A 17,762-nucleotide genomic window follows, 5' to 3' on the forward strand; every position below is an offset into this window, starting at 1 on the left:
TACACTGTAATGACGTTAACAGTATTTCATTTAAATTATTTTGAGATGTAGTACTATATCTTGGGATATCAATAATATATTTATTTTATAAATAAACCGGAATACTCATCATCAACCGACTTATAATTAATTTAAATAATTAAATATAAATTGATTTTTGAAATAAAATAATACATTTTTTTATAAGCTGATTTTTTTTTTTAATTCTAAATAATTCTTGTGCCAGTTAATATTTCAGTAGCGCTAGACTGGTTTACACGATTTAAGTTTTGATAGAAGAATTCACAATTAAATCACGAAGTCAACGACGTTTAATAACAGATGTACTATTCGGCGATTCTAAATTTTTAACGTATAAGATAAAATGGGATGTTCATCGTGAGTTGATTTACGAGTTAACTACTGTATAGAATGAAGATTTATTTGTAGATCTGTAAGCAAATCTGTTAAAATATTCCAAAATTTTTTGTGCGATTTAATATTTCAGCGATAATAATTAAATTAAGAGTAAGGTATCTTCGAAAGCGTCTTTTGGAATGATAGAAATTATTGAGCGATTCAGACATTTACAGTGACAAAGAAGGTGTAATTCAACTACGATACGAACGGTAGGTAGGTATACATCAACAGATACAACTGAGTCGAACATCAAGAATATCTTCAAACTAGAAATACTAAAACCGTCCGTCATTTAAAAATAACTAATCTTTTAATTATAAAATTTTTATTTCACAGTTTAAAGAATAATATTTCGTCCGTATACTCCTTTATCAAGAAAAATAATTGTAGCGTTTTGGGTTAATAAAACTTTTTCTGCGACTGGGATTTCTTGCCTGGTGCAACTTAACAACGAATTAATATTTTCTTGCAAACATATAAACACGCACATTCGCGTATATATTTTTTTATAACGATGAAATCATGACAAAGTGTCAAATGAGTAAACTGTTGTCGAAAGATGAATCGTAGCAGGGTACGAAAGTATAAATATAGGTGCTTTAACAGAGTTATAATAAAAGGCTTATGTATATGGGGTCGAGTTGAAGTAGAAACTAATAAATAGGTTGGATGATTGCTACTATACATTAGTTTGAGCTTTAAGGGCTGACAGACCGGAAGTCATTCATGCTTCAATTAAACACGTCAGTTGTTTAAGTGGCATTTACTCGTACATCATTCAATTATTAAGTTTTATTTTTAATTATCTTGTTGCTGTATTATTTTTGCTTAAAAGACCAGATTACAACTGGATTGAACCATAGTTTTGCACATTAAATCAGGTTTAACAAAACCTGATGCAAATACTATTTACTTACATCCTAAATATATCGTTATAAATTATAAATCGTTAATAATTTTAGATTATTACTGTTTCTACTATTTGCTTTGAATCAAGTTTATAAGAGAAAACTGAATGTAATTTTTCAGTGTTTTAAGTACTTAAAACCATTTTATTATTTAAAAAAATAAAGTTATTAATGAAAAAAAAATCATTCAAAATTATATTATATATAGGTTTTTCGTAATGAAAATAAAATATCATTTAAAATTATACATAGGTTTTTCGTATTTAAATTAATTTTCATCCGTATATTTTGTGAAGAGTAAAATATGCCAAAGAAATACGAATAAATGTTACAAAAGAAGAGGTAAGCTTAAAAAGAAAATTAATTCGATAAATTAGCATTTAAAATCGAAGAATAAATTTGTTAAAAAAAAAAAATGTTATTCGGTTGATGAAGAGTTCCCTTTGGAGTGTAGGTAATAATATTCGAAAATGGCGTGCAGCCTCCTTTGATAACGGCAAGAATTATGATTCTACGAGAAGGAATTGGAATCATTATGGAAACAAAAAGTTCTGCATCGCAAAAGGTTTTTAACTACCATTTTTTATTGGCAATAAAATTCTCAAGAGGTTCTGGATGTTATATCCTGGAAAATATGTTTTTTCCTCAACGGCCAGGAAGGAAGGGGATATAGGGAGAATTGGAGGGGTTGCTGGTGGCAGAAGGGGTAGAGGGAAGAAACTTTTTCCTCGAATCGGGATGGGTGATGGAGGTACATCGAGGAGGCGATCATAGATAGCGGGGTCTGTATTACCGAATATCACTTTTTTCATAAATATATATATATACACGGTTCGTTTACTAATAAACCATTTCGTCAATATTTGGTGAATTAAGTACTCTTGGTACTATTAAGTACTCGTAAATACCAATATTAACAAAATAAATTATCAACAACAGTGTATATTTTATAAACTGGGCTTAACGTTAAAATAGTTAATTCTTTTCGTTGTATCATAGGCGTAATAAAATATAGCCTCTATTACTATTTAAAATGCAACAATAAATCCTACGCATTTAACTACCGTCAACAAAGTAGTAAAGCGCATAAGATATTATTCTTACAACTTTTGTGTAATTAACAACATCATATCTCTTCAAAATTATGCGAATTTACTTCCCTAAAATTGATTAAAAAAATCTTCAATGACATTATAAAAAAATCAGATTTGGAACTAAAAAACCTCACGCGTTTTTTATTTTTCGCTTATATATGTTTAAATGTAAAATAATAATAATAATCAGCTGTTCGCATGTTTTTCAGCGTGTTGTGTTGTTTGCAATCTATCGCAAAATCAATGTCTTATTACAGGGATTAAGCTAAATGTTGTTCCTACGGAAAAACCTACTAACGAAACAATTACCGGTTTAATGTTCAATAACTTTTGTTATGTGTAATACGAATACTAATAATATTCGTAGTTTTTTAAAATTAAAAAATAACCAAACCGCTTTCAGCAATGGAGGTCTGGAGCTCTGAAAAAACACTTTCAAAAATAAGTGTCCCGTACAAAGTTTGTAAAAAGATTACAGGATTTATCTATTACCTGATCTTTTATCCTATGAAATTTATAAATCCTATTGCCTTATAAAGTTAACTTTAATAGAATCAAAATATTATTTTGTACGAAGGGGTGGAAAATATAACTTTCCGTTCATAATTTGAGAAATTTAATAGGAAAAATATGAAACTTTTACTGAATTTAAGTTTTCCCAAAAGATTTGCTTGTTTAGATCCGTACAGACGTTTTATTAAAATTCTCAATAACTAAAAATGAAGAGATGAGTCAGTGAATTACGATGTCATATTATCTTTTAAACATTCGACTCGTTAAAGGTGTAGGTGAAAGGTTCTACAGGTCCTTTCTATTAACGGAAGATACATTCCTGAATGTTGAATGGATATTTTTACGAATTATTTCCTTAAAGGTTTTATTTAAAAATGAATTACACAAGAATAAAAATAAATAAATAAATTACACCGACAACAAATTAGAATATTTTTCGTACATTATAATAGTGATTGAATCTTTTAGGTTAATGATTTCCTCAATAATTCTTCATTTTCTGATCGTACAAAATTTCCTTTTACAGTGTACTTAAAAATTATTGTTAGATTTATAATTCGACTATTAATTACAGATTACTGTTTATGGATTTTGTTTGCGTTCGGGAATTTAGTTTTATGTCCTTCATTATTTATAATTATTAATTACATAATATTATAGTTATTTTTTCCGTTACTGGATTCAATTTATTTAATGAAAATAATTATCGTTAAATGTAACCGAGCAGAAATAAAGTTAAACGTGTTGGCCCTGATTTAATCTAGCATCTTCATAAATTAACGAGAGAAAACACAAAAGAGATTTTCAATTTCTACGGCTAATACCATAATCGTGTCACAGTGGTATCGGTGTGGTGTTAGGATTTCAGTTCTGTATTGAAGAGCATATATAATAAGTATGAAAAATGATAAGCAAGACAAAACATTTTTTGTTTTCTCTTTTTATCAGTAATACGAGTATTTATATTTAATCTTAAATTACTCTTTACTATAAATACTATCAAAAATTACTCGTAATCGGTTAAATAAGTCTTAGGAAGATTATTTTATAAATAATTATATTCATTTATTTCTTTTAAATGCTTAAATTTAAAAGAGATAGTTCTTAAAATTGAAAAATTGTTAGATACTAATTGCATTTTACTCCCATTTAGTTAGAATAAATAACAGTAGATTGAGTAAAGAAATGTTTTATTTCTTCCAATGTAAAAAAGCTAAAGGGAAATGTTTTACACAAGTCTAAGAAGACCTAAAACAACTGAAAATCTCGTAAAAAACTAAAGAAATTATAAGAGAGAGAGAATATTAAAAGATGAAAATAAAAGATTACAAGAAGCGCCAAAACGCAAGAACAATAGAGCTGAACTTTCTGAAGAACGAAGGAAGGAAAGAAATACAAAAAAGAATGAAGAGGTACTGGGCAGATAGATAAACAGAAAAAAGGACAACCGCAAATAAATAAATGATCTAACGTGTTCGAAGGTATATTATCGGGGGAAAAACTAACTTTAATGGTATTTTTTGTTTTTATTAATAACTTTAATTCATTTACCTACATATTTACAACTGTATTTGTAAGCTATATTACGTAATGAAATAAGAGATTAGTATAATAGTACGAATAACCAAGAAAGAAAGTCCGATTAATAAATCTGAATAATTCGACTTTTACAAAGAGTGATATTTTTAATTTGCAATAGCTTTCAAGTAATGGGAGTAGGTATATGTGAATTAGTATGCGAAAAGTTCATCTGTACACCTTGGGTGATAGGGTGAAATTAAAAAAAAAAAATAAAAAAACCAGACAGCGAAAACTATAAAATGATTTATACTTTAATACGAATATCTATCTCGGTTATAATAAAAATATTCTATCGATTTTCGTCAAAATCGTTATAGTATTTTAAACCAAGTTACTGACCCAAATAGAGGCTGTTAGAGAGCAAATAGACAAACATTATAGAATTGTTAAAATCGCATGGCGTATCACAAAAGATAAACACTAAGACAGAAAAATTTGTTATGTAAAAATCTCATTTATACCGAATAAACTACTGTTTATTTTGCATAGTAGAATTTGTTCGATCTATGGGATAGTTATACGTTTAGGACTACTGATTTATTGTGAAATTACATATACTGCGCCTTGCAGTACTGATTTTTCTTTTTCATTATACCAGTTGATTCCTTCTTATGCTTGACGCTCGAGGTTAAATAATCAACTCTATCTTCCGTAATATTAATCTACAATACAAACTGTTTATATATAGTAATTAAAAAAATAAAACTTTTCTTAAATAAATAGCAACTTTTTCTTAAATAATAAATAATTCCGAAGTAAAATATACAATTAAATAACATATTTTAAAATTACGTACTATTTTTACATACTCTTAATTAAGTTCGTGATGACCGTCCTTTTCAGATAACCTATGGTCACAGAAAATTGCCTCAAAAGTAGTAAATGACGCAGATAATCTGCCAAATAAAAATTAATAACAGTGTTCTGTATAACAGTTACTACACGATATTTGATCATAAATTCTCTTTAATATATATATGCAATTTTATTTATTTAAAACGTAATATATTTTGAATGGAAAATTTTCCATCCTCAAAAGTTATAGGTGGCAATCAACTTATATATATATATATATATATATAAACAAAAAAAAAAAAAAACTAACAAATTCATAACAACTGGATCTGCCAAAACATTACATATATCAAACACAGAAACTTGTTGATAAATGAGAGAATTACATTTCACACACACACAAACACACGTACACACAACACACATTATATGTGTTTGTGTGTGTGTGTTTTCAGATATAGACAAGTTTCTGTTTGAATTTTTTATGAATAATTATTGAAATTACACACATAGAATAGGGTAAAATATTAATAACTAATTAAAAAAAAAGATTAACAATTATTAATAGAAAACCTGACCTACAAATTTTGGTGTTAGTTTATGTTATACATATATATATATATATATATATATATATATATAATATCAGGTATTATATTAATTAGAGGATGTTAATGTAATTGCAATACATTATATTTTACAGTAATTGTACGAAGAGAGGATGAATTGTGAAAGGGGTAACATAAAAGAGGGGTTGAAAGGAGGAAAGTTAATATAGCTGCACACAAGTCGAGTAGTGCGAACATCAACGTAGGAAAAGTGGAAGCAACAAACAAGTGGATGCGTGCAACAGCAACAACAGTAGGTGGCGCGAGTCCTGGAAAAGTGAGATATATGTTTGGACTCCGGTACCGTTCTACGGTACCTTAATAATAAGTTACAAGCACCCCCGCCATCATAAAGTCAAATAATTAAAACAAATAACATTTCTTAATTACTTATTATTATATAGCTAATGTTTCGGACGGGCGGCACAAAACTTTCCACCTCATAAGGGTCATTCGTATTAGAAATTTTGGAGCGGGAATCGCATTTAAGTTTCTGTTTGTTTTTTCTTCTTTTTTAAAAAAAGGGTGACCAAAAAATGAGGCGGTACATCAGTTTTTTCCTCTCATAATTCTCCATGAAAGAGAAGAAGTTACGCGAGCCAAAAATGTGAATTATTTTAACGGCTTAACTCAAAGATAAAACGATTTCTCTTTCTCAGTAACTACTCCTATAACATAGATCGAGTTCTGAAACAACAAAAAACTCGACGGTGCAGTAGAGAAAACGGATATACATAACCTCTATAAAAACTTTTTAATTGATATAAATATACTATGAAATTTTTCCCTAAACCCCTTTTGTTTATTTTCTATAATTATTATAAACAACTGTTTGTCGTGTCCTTTTTTATTTTAAATAAAAATACAATTTATTATTCATTATAAAGTCTAACAATTTTCCTTTTAGTTAGTTAATTAACTAATTAAGTGAATAAAAATAAATACGTAAGACTTTTTTTTATTTAAAATAAACCTTCACAATTTTAATGACCTAAATTCTAAGCTAGTTTAATTGTAAAACTTGAGATTGCAAAACGGAAGAAAAATCATTTTAAAATAAAACGGTTCTCTAAGTAATTCATATCTGGATCTTAATTTAATTGAGTTATCTTTGAAATAATCCTGGATTAATCGATAGCCTATTAGTAATGGAATATTCTTCGTCATGAAATTATCGTTGTTTAAGAACGACCGGTCTAAACTGAGTGCAACAGATAATAGTTTTATCTGTTTCCTACCTATCTGTTTTATCTGTTACCTTTTATCTGCTCTCAATACATAATAATTTTTTTCAGAAATTACAATTTAAATTACTAAAAAATTATTTCCAATAATTTCAAAAAATCAGTTGTTTATTTTTGAGTGGAAAACTATGCACATCATATGTTTAGCACCTTTGAGCAATTATCAAACATTTTTATTGATTAAATATAGAAAGAAAAATGGATTCGAATGATATATTACACTACGCAACACAAAATTTGTATCTAATATGTTATACAACTTTTCTCACAGAAATTTGGGTGCTGATTTCAAAAATGCAATTGAAATTGTATTACCATGTAAAGGTTTTATGTAAATCGTACATTTATAAAAATGTTTTATAATAAATTCATTTTGATCAACTATTGGTTACAATTAAAAATAGTTTATATATTTTTACTTTTAAAGTATGCATACATGCTTAATAAAGAAAAAAATATATACACTCTATCATGAGAAGTAGACACGAACATACATGTCTGTATGATGACATCATACAGACATTTGTTGTTGCAGAGCTTAAAATCTTATTCAGTCTAGTTTCACTTATCTATACTGTGTGTTGTGTTTCCCAGAGTTTTAGTATTTTGCTATATCTTTATCAATTCTTTATTACAAAAGTGATTTTTTTCTTTTTATTTGATACAACATGGCTTCTGCAAAAGTTCGTAGATGTTCGAATCGTGCAGATAATGTTTGTAATGTCTGTGGTAAATTTACGCTTAAATCTCAAAGAAAGACTATCTCTGAACTGATAAAAACAGTTTATAAATTTTATTTTAATCGTGCACTCGGGAATCAAGATAAAATTTGGGCGCCTCATGTTATTTGCATATCGTGCTCAGTAACTCTAACTGAATGGTTGAAGAGAAAACGACAAGCCATGCCGTTTGCTGTTCCGATAGTTTGGCGTGGACCTAAGAACCATTTCACCGACTGCTACTTTTGTATGACAAATATATTTTAATTCTCTTCAAAAATAGAAAGTTCATAAAATATGCAGATGTGTCCTCAGCTCTAAAGCCTGTACTACACGGAAAGGAGTAACCCGTACCTTGACCACCATCTAATACGACATTGCTAGAGGAAAAATTTGAAAATGAAGCAGATATAGAGGCTGTTGAAGAATTTACTCCTGTATCTGATGACAAATCACCTCATTCAATTCAATAACATGAACTTAATGATTTAGTTCGCGGTTTAAAGTTATCAAAGCAGCAAGCTGAACTTCTGGGCTCTCGACCGCAATAGTGGAATCTTTTAGCGGAAAAAACAAAAGTTACTACGTTTAGAACACTAAATAAAGCTCTTTCAACTTATTTTATTATGAAAAATTCAGTGTGCATTTGTACTGATGTCGATAGCCTGATGAAAGAGCTTGGAATTCAGCATATTCCTGAAGAATGGCGTCTTTTTATTGACTCTTCTAAAGTTAGTATGAAAGCAGTTTTATTGCATAACGGTAAAAAACGCCATCCATTCCATTAGCTTATGCAGTTATGATATAAACGTATGAAACCATGGCATCAATATTAGAAGCAATAATATACAAACAGCAAATGTGACAAGTTTGCAGTGATCTGAAAGTTGTCGCGTTACTTCTTGGTTTTCGAAATATTGTTGATTTCTTTATCTTTGGGATAGTCGTGATAAAAAAGTCAGTGCCAGAAACTTCTGCCGCAATGGTCCACTAAGTTTCTGGCAGGTGAAAAAAATTTAAGGCATTTATCATTAATTAAGAGTGGTAAAATCATACTGCCGCCACTTCTCATAAAACTCGGACTCGTGAAAATTTTTGTAAAAGCACTAGAAAAAGATGGACCAGGATTTAGTCACATAATAATAAGTTTTCTTAAATTGAGCGATGGTAAGCTGAAGGAAGGTGTATTTATCGGTCCGCAAATCAAGAAACTGGTTAAGGACTGGACTTTTGACGATAAAATTAGCGAATGTGTACTAGCTGCTTGGAAGTCCCTCAAAAACTTTGTTGGTGATTTTTTAGGTAACAAAAAATATGAAAACTATGTTTTTTGGTTAATAAGCTGTTAGAAAACTACAAACGTTTAGGATATAGGATGTCATCAAAAATTCATTTCCTACATTCCCACCTAGACCTTTTTCCCGAAAATTTGGATTCTGTCAGCAATGAGCAAGGAGCGTTTCCATCAGGATATTCTGACCGTGGAGCATCGGTATCAAGGAAGATGGGATCCTGATATGATGGGTGACTATTGTTGGTTTTCCTTTAGAAAAACTTATCAAATATCATACAAGCGAAAATTTTGTCAACATATTTAAAAAAATTTAGATAAGACAATTCCAATGATTAAAAACTTTTAAAAACTGTTTCAAGACATTTCCAATTATTGAGACTTTTAGAAACTGTTATTTTAAAATTATATTAATGTCTTTCAATTCATCTGTTCATTGAATTGATAAAAATTTAGTTGATTTAACCAAATTTTAAATGAATACACGTAAAAAATATTTTTTTAAAATACTGATTTCACAGTGATTATGCATTTATTGGTAAATAAATCGTATGTATATAAAAAAACCTGACGTATTACACAAATTCTGATAACATTTTTGAATTTAGCACCTCAAAATTAGTTAAAATCACCGTGCACGATTTCAGATGCACGAAAAATCTTCTTTTTTTTTACTAGTGTTTTCAGTTAATAATAATGGCAAGAATATGCAATGAAACTGCAACCATCATTATTTAATTTAAATAATTTCCAGGATGGAACTCCCTCTAATATTTCCGGTGTTGTAGAATTATTATATTGCAAGTAGTAGGTGTCGTTTATCCGTTATAGAATTATAAAAAATAAACTTTTTAAATGGTACATATCAAAATTTCACTTATAAAAATTATGTGATTTTGATAAAAAGTTTTTAAAAATTCTTTACGAAGTGAAATATCAATTTTTATTCAACATTTTTAACTTCTTAACAAAATCGTTTAAAAATCTTCTTTTTAGATTTAAACCTTAACATTAACATATAATACGTCAAAAACATTAGTTACAGTATTTTTATACCGTTATAGTGTCAGGTTTCTACTATGAAGTAAATTCAAAACAAAATTATTTTGTTAATTATCACGCAGAATTTGCAAAAAAATTTATTCAGGCCACCCGATTTTCTTTAAAAATGTAAATTAGTTACTCGTATTGATGTATATATTTACCTATCTATTCATCGCATTACTAGTATTATTTCACACACAATTTTCTTTTTACTTCGAAAAAAGGGTGAAGACGTTTGTGTCATACAATAGAGTGGTTTTTTTTGCTACAATTAGGAACTGCAACAAAGAAAGAAAATGTAATTTATTACCTTTTGCCGGATTAGTTATCCGGCTAAATATTTATCGAGCATATTTTAAGAATGTATTTTGCAATTCACACAATGTAATGTTAAGTAAGGTTAAAATTTCATCAAAAAGGGTATTTTCGTTTAGTTTACATTCAATTTTTTTGAAAAAAATTTTGATTAATGAAAAAAATTTGGTTAAAAGAAAACCGAATGGGGGATGGTAAAAATAACCACACCTCATTTTTCGTTAAAATGAATATTTTTCAAACTCATCGGCGAAGATATAATGGTATATTTTATCAATATGAAAATAATTCATCATTACTTTAGTAACCAAATTGTAATCTTACATGGTAATTAAATATATGTAAATAAATAAAAGACGATTTTAGATTATAGATAATTACAGAAATTCAATCATATATCGGAGTGGAAATTTCGTTGGTGTTCTTAATATACGATAAATTACACAATTCGAGTAATTAATGATTATATCTCTATGAGTTGAATTAAGATGAAATGTTTTTTTTTTTTATGATCGTTTACACATAAACAAAAAGGGTTATAAAGTTATATAATGGAATACTCGTTATTTACAATGTATTTATATATATATATATATATATATATATATATATATATATAAATATATATATATTTATTCGACTTCATCTGCGATAACAATAATAATCTTCCAAACCAATAAAAGTTATTGTTACTGGGTTTTTTATATCGGATATTACTGCTCCAATACAATGTAAAATTAAAAAGTTTTCTGTCTTAAAAAAATAATGATAGTAACAATACTACTAATAATGGCAGCAGGGAAAGTTTTTAATTCGAAAGGGAATTGCATTTTGTACGCTTAGGAACTACCAATAAAAATCTATGGGACAATTTATGTACGCGGGCTTTTCATATTATTGCGTGGAAAATATGCATAATGATCATCGCCATAAGGGACCGCTTTAAGCGGTAGATTCTTCCGATCTTAATTTTACGTACCACCAAATGAAAAGGAAAGTCCTCTTTATGTTTATTATACTTTTTTAAAATTTTAATAAAAATTCTTTAGTAAAAACAATTGTTGGGAGTAGTTAATTAAAATTTATTTAAATTTTAATATTTTATTCATAATAATAATAATAATAATAATAATAATAATAATAATAATAATAATAATAATAATAATAATAATAATAATGTATTATTTTAATTTTTTATCCTATAATTTCTATTCAAATGGACTATCATGTGTTACCAAATTAACAAACGATTATTTCAAATAATTAAATTGTAGAAATTGACTATCATTAACTCAAATTGGTGATTGTGAAGATACCAATTTAATCTTTACTAGGAAAGAAAGCTAAACAAAGGATAATTAAAAATAAAATTAATGACAAACAGAAGCAGTTTATTTTGTAAGAAAAAGAAAAAGAAAAAGAAAATACTTTGTTTCAGAAGGGAAGTAAATATATACGTAAATAAAAAAATCTCTTCTCTTTCTGAAAGTGATATAAAATACATGTATACGGACAATTTCATTATATAATTTCGTATTAAAGCGAATAATCGTCATGAATAATGTAGTCGATACTCGTACGCATTCTTCAACATTTTAATTTAATCTTTTAAACTATTTTTATAAAACGCGTGTAGAAAAACGAATAATTACTGCTTCAGTTATCTATCTTATTGCATTTATATATTTTTCTTTTAGAATAAACTCCCTTCAATATTTAATAGATAGGATGACAACCGCTTTTGATTGTAGGGAGCTAAAATAGTTTACTTTGCTGTTCGTAACTATGAATACAGCTGTTTCCTTATCAATTAAAAAATTCAGACCGGCTCATTAAGATCGACTTTTCGTCGGTTAAAAGCAACAAATTTAAGGAAAGAAGTCGCCTTGACGTCAGGTCATCGTTGCCGTCTAAGATTTTCCTTCTGTCTTCTCCTTCTTTACTATTAAAATAACATTTATCTTTGCTTTTGTACGGGTTTACGCTAAAATTACATCACATTTTCAATGTTAACTGCTTTTCATATCCGAATTGCCAATAGTTGCTCCTATTTTGCGTTAGTGGCACGTTTTGAGAATTAGTCTCTTTACCGAAAACTTATCCTCGCATTTGAAAGAGGTTTTTGTATGCTAGAGTCATCATCATTTACCTCATAAGACTTGTCTAAAAAAAATTTTTTTAATGCTGCCTAACTTATTAGTAACTTATCTAGTTACTACTCTACTGACAAAATTTTTTTATGCCAAATTATCTAATTTGCTCTACAAAGAAAAATCGTTTTTTTTTTTTTTTTTAATTTTAATATCATTTATTTTTATTAGCTTTTTTAAATATATATATATATATATATATATATATATATATATTTTGTTTTTGGTTCTTTCTGGTTTTATGCATCACTTTACCCTTTCCATTCCATGCCATTCTCTTGGTCTTAACATGTCTTTTTAATTTTATAATCTTTTATTCCACTACTGCTTTGACATCTTTTCTCTAAAACAAAATTAATTTACATTGAATGTTTTATCTCACTGACCCGCCTTTCCTTCTTCTCACAAGATTCTGTAACAGAAATTTTCAATTCATTCCGACTTGCCTTAAAACCCCTTCGTTTACAATTTTATAAAGTACTAATTTTCAGTACTTTTCTAAAATTCGGCTCAAAAATCTGTATTCTTTATTTTCCTAGTTTCTCTATTGTCCGTTATTTTATAATATAAAATACACTAATACAATCGATTTATTGCCCAAACCGAAATTTATACGATACATAATAAACTTATGCATAAATTATACATTCCAGGTTTATTCGTTTGAAATAATATGTTAAGCTTTGGTGTTTTAAACATAAAGTCTGAGTTCATATCGAACAATCTGTGCTCTAATGTCACTCGTTTGATAATAGGTCTACCGTTTTTGACGTGCAAACGAACTTCTTTAACGAATGATATCAACATAATTCCGGATTTAAATAAATGGAATGCGGATTTACAGTATCGCAGTTTTTTGTTTAATAATTTTTTTCATCCGATTTCAAAGTTTATTCTTATTAATCCAGAAGTTTCTTCAATATACTTTCTAATGTAAACGTAATCTGACGTTTTTGATACTCTCTTTTCATCAGGGATGTAAACATTTTAAGAAACTTGAAACATTTTAAGCCTTATTTCTTCAGAATTTAAAATTTATTATTAATTCCTGAATCTTTTTCATCCGTTTTAAAATGCGAGACCATAGCGTACGGATGTATATTACGTAATACGTGAAGTAAATAATATTGTTAAGTATTTTCACGGAATTATACTTATTTAAATTTATATGAAGAAAATAAAATAAAAAATAATAAGATAAACAAGAAGAGGTGAGAATAAAAGTGGAAGAAAATAACAACGAGCAGAAAAGTAACAATAGCAAAGATAAGAAGAAGAAGAAGAAAATGGACTTATACAGGATGAGGAGAATAGAGACAGTACGGGTCGGTTAGGTTAAAGAAGTCTTCGTAGTGAATTGATAGCGAGGTCTCTGAAGCGGGTTTGCTAGGCAGGATGCCTAGGGCATTCCACCAACCGTGACCTATTTTACACATCTGCGACTTTGGTAATAGCATTGTGATCCTCTAAGGTGTCGTACGTCAAGGGAAACCGAGTTCCCCTTCCAATCTCTCAACTCTGTTACTGGACAGACCAGAATCATCCGAGCTAAGCGACTCCTTTTTCGACTCACCCTTCTAGTCGGATCTCAAATTTCGCTCGCATCGAACTCCCTTTAGCCGTAAAAAACTCATCCTGTAAAAACGTAATTTAAAATAAAACAAAATTATTTACATCATATCTTTTTAATTAAAAAGAATTTTAGAAAACAGACACCGAGGTTTCGGCAATTTACGCGATCTATTTTTTTAGTAGGTGACGTACATATCGTATCGTTTTTAAAAGCAAATTGGCGACACGTATGGACTACTGCTATCCCCTGAAAAAATAAACGTTTTCAGTAATACAAACGGATGAAAACCTATTTTTTCTTACTAATGTTCGGTTTAACATGTTGGCTGTAAAGTGAAATCTTATAACTTAAAGACAATAGAAATTGTAAATCTAAAAATTACAGTTAATGTTCAATAATAACGAAAGATTGTTACGATCGATCGAAGTGAAATTAAATTTTTTAAATCCGCTACTCTATACCGATACTATTTTCATTGTTAAAATGTAATGTATTAATTGACAGATAATTTATCCGGTTAATAAGTCACAGGACTATTCGTTTAACAATCGAAATACAATGTCGGTTTAAATAAGACTACTCCCCAAATCTTTTAATTTAATTTTTCTTTATGTGAAATGTATTTATATACTACAACTTAAAGTTTGAACTTTAAAGGAAAGTACTTTTTCTATTCTATTTATATACTTATAAATGGGCTGACTAACATGAAGATATTCCGATCGAATTAACATAATAATGACATTTTACTAATAAAATTGCTACACTTGATAGTTGCATCAAATAATCTCAACCGATCGCCATTAGATTATTAAAGATTCACAGAGTTTAACTATTATTTCAATTTATGACTATTTTTAATATCTATATGTGATTTATTCAATTTGTTAATGAATACCTTCGAAAAAACTTAAAAGTAACGAGTAAATATTTACTTATATTTCTGGTTCGAAAGACTCAGTATATTTGTAAAATTGTACTTCAAGAACGAAATTCTACTTTTGTGTATATATTATTAACTTCCATTATTTAATACAAGTTTAACAAGTTATTAAAATAGAGTTACAGCAAACAACAAAACCGAATGGAAATCGTACAAATATTATTATTATTAACAATACAAAACATTCCTTCTAGTCATATATACTTATATTATTCAAGGCGGATTATCACTTGAAATGAGATCAAGACATGCATGAAGTTTATGGATATGATGTGTGTGTGTGTGTGTGTGTGTGACGTACAAGGAGAAAGTTACGTAGAAAGATATATTTACAGGAAGAAGACGAAAGTTTGCGATAGAATAAGGTGGTTTTTGTAAGTCGGAAGGGATGGAAGAGGTCGTGTTAGGTGTTTTTGAATCTAACATAATTAAGGTGAACGTATATTTGTGTGCAAGCAATTTATTTGTAACCCCTCCTTCGTTTCTTCAAAAGTATCTCTTGCTACCTATATAGCCCCTTACGGTGAGAAAGAGTATGCACGTGTGTATGCGTACATATACACAAATTTGAACGTATCTATGTCTGTGTTAATGTTCCTATGGCATTTCATGTCAGACAATTTCTCACTCATGAGTAAGCCCGTAGAATATTTCCTGAGCGACCGCATTAGGAGCGATATGCATGCACATGTTAAAATATTCCAGCTTTTACTTTACTTGTGAGAAAATTATTATGATGAATGTAATTTATCATTCGGCTTTATGTGTACAATGCTATTTTTCTTCTAACCCGACCGTCTTTAGGACTACACATATACATATATATTTATACAATCGCTATAGCTATAACACGACCGCAGGACTTTCTATGGGCCGTGTATATTTCTGTATAACTAAAACAGTAATTTTAAGCTCCGTTGTACATACATACAAACTATTTATTACCCCAGATAACATTATCAGGGTACATTCATTATATTACATTACACAGTCTATAGCTTATATTACGCTCACAGATTATGTCAGTCTCTCAAACAATATCTTACGCAAACCTACATATGTACAAATGTCTCTCCCAATAATAATCTTGAAATCAAAATTTTACCAAAAATTTATATTTACAGTATAATACCGACTTATCAACGAGAAATAATTTTCTGTTAACTTTATAAATAAAATTTAAATAATAGCTAAATACAATCGAAAAGTGCTTATATGCAAAACATTAATTTTGTGAATTATTTTATTGCCATATTAAATTACACCGGTACGATCGAAAATTCTTTAATAATAATAATAATAAAAACGCCTTTACTGAATGATAAAATATTTAACAAAAATATAGTACAAAGAAAATTCAGCTGGTTAAATACTCACGAACAATGTCCGTCTGGGGAGGTTGAGTTTGTACAAAGAATTATAAGCGCGCGATAAAATTATACAATAATATTACGCTCCAGAACTGTTTAAAATACAAATACACTTGATGAGTAAATTCTTAAAATTATAAAAAAAAGAAAAACAATCGTACTACAAACAGAAAAATCAAATCATAATTTACCGTATAAATAAATCGAATATTTATTAATAAAATGTGAAAAAAATTATCAATTAAATATGCTTTTAGGTAAAAAATTGTAAAACTTTTTAGATTTTAAATTTATTATAAAAAAAAATACAAGTTCTATTAACACAATAAAATAATGTAAGAGACATTATCAGACTGCTAACATGACTATAGATACAAATGAAATTACCTTTGACGAATGGACACCTATGAGAAACAAATTTTAAACTTCTGGGTAAACCAATATGGTAAATAAAGGAAGAAACACGTCTCAGGATAAAAAAACACGTGGTCAATTACGACTATTTAACTAGGTTTTGCATATTATCGATAAAAAAATGTAGATTTAAGTAATAGATTATAGACATTTTTAAATGTATATAATTTTTTTTTAAAGGAAAAAAAAAAAAATATATATATATATATATATATATATATATATATATATACGTAACCATAAATAACAAAAGAAAACAAAGAAAAAAGTAACAGATATCAAAACTAAATTGTTTTTATATTGTAAAATTACTCAAAAGAGATACGAGAATAATAACAAAGTGACTAAACGTAAATTAAACCAATGCCGATGACAAATCTTGTCAGCCGAAAGGAAATCAGAACTTAAATTTTATAAGTAAACAATATGAAGTGTACTTAATTATGATTATATATTATATACCCTGATGAACAAAAATTATAAAACTAATCTTGATAAAATGATAGAAGACGAGTACGTTAATAATGAAATTCTTGAAGGAGCGAGAAAATTATAATAGAGGCTCAGATTTTTCCAATAAAATATTTTTTTAATCCATCTAAGGAAAATCTTCATTCTAAGGTATTTACACAGAGAGAGCTGGACATCTGGCTAAAAAATGGTCCGCATTATCTTTTTAACTTACAATGCAAAGAGAACATAATTTTATATTACTGGAAAACGAATATTTATTTATATAAATCAGTTTGATTCTTGTCTTAAACAACGAGTTTACGTGAGCAAAATTTTGGTTACTATAAA

Source organism: Lycorma delicatula, chromosome 4, assembly GCF_047948215.1.
Source record: "Lycorma delicatula isolate Av1 chromosome 4, ASM4794821v1, whole genome shotgun sequence".
NCBI classification, from domain to species: domain Eukaryota; kingdom Metazoa; phylum Arthropoda; class Insecta; order Hemiptera; family Fulgoridae; genus Lycorma; species Lycorma delicatula.